The sequence below is a fragment of the Nematolebias whitei genome, chromosome 1 (genome assembly GCF_014905685.2).
Source record: "Nematolebias whitei isolate Nwh7 chromosome 1, NemWhi1, whole genome shotgun sequence".
NCBI lineage: Eukaryota > Metazoa > Chordata > Actinopteri > Cyprinodontiformes > Rivulidae > Nematolebias > Nematolebias whitei.
Genome location: NC_056498.1, coordinates 41,853,377 through 41,854,511, shown reverse-complemented (window position 1 = coordinate 41,854,511; position 1,135 = coordinate 41,853,377).

Genomic DNA, 1,135 nt, shown 5'->3' with positions numbered 1-1,135 from the left:
GCTCCTGGTTCTGACTCATTTCAGCACATCAGTGTTTTACTTCACTTCACTTTCACTTCACTTCCGGCGAGCTGATGGACAGCAGCTCCCTCCGGCTTCTCTGCAGTCTCTTATCATCAAACTGACCCGTTTTTTCGAACCGGACTAAAGCTGGTCCTCCTTCCAACCGAATTCGGTGTTCAGTGACTCGGAGAGCCGGACGGGACCGTCCAAAAATATATTTTGGTCCAGGACCGGCCGCTCCCCCCCACCGGTCACTCTGAGCGCACCCTGCCGGCCAGGTGACCCCTCGAGCCGGGGAGTCGTCGCACGAAGGTCCGGTGTTTTTTCTCTCTCTCTCTGGACCTCAACAAACTCTTATCTGGACCTTTGTGGTTCTACCTGGTTCCGACAAAAATCGCCGGGTGGTATTTCGCTGGTTTTTTGCTGGACTGGCCCTCGTGGTGTCTTCATAGGTGTGGGGGAAGTGTACCTGTGACCCTCGAATTGGACCAGAACCGAACCGAGGTGGCTGTGGGGGATTTCTTCTTCAACAGAGCCGGTCTCAGCTTCAGTGAGCAGCCCGGTACTTTCACCGAAGGACTGTCCACCTCCGTGGAATCGCTGTGTTCACCTGGAGGAGACGCTCCGGTGCTTTGAAGCGCTGCCGGACCGGAGCAGAACCGGGCCAGGGATATCTTCAGCCTCTTCGTCTCTCGTGCTGTGGAGCGCCAGAGCCGGACTGGAGCAGAATCGGACCGGACCAGTGTTGACTCCAGCCTCTCCGGTCAGTCTCGTTTTTCACCGGGGGTGCCTCTCGTGCTGTTGGGTGCGGAGGTGACATGCTGAGAAGTGGAGAAGCAGCGTGGTGGAGCAGCGCTGCGTGGTGCTCGAGAGAAGTTCGGAGTTTGTATCGGAGCTGCTGCAGGCCTCCATCCAAACTCACCTGGATAATAATTAATTTTATTCCGGATCACGCTGTTGGCCCTTGTTGACCTGAAACGAACTTGGATCATGCCTTTCTCGTCAGGAGGATTTTCTGGCAGCTCGTTCTGCTATTTGCTGCGAATTATCTGTTTCTGTTTCGGCCTGTTGATTCTGGACCCAGCTTCTGTTTCCCATGGGAGCATCCATCCAACCTCACTGGGGGGCCGGA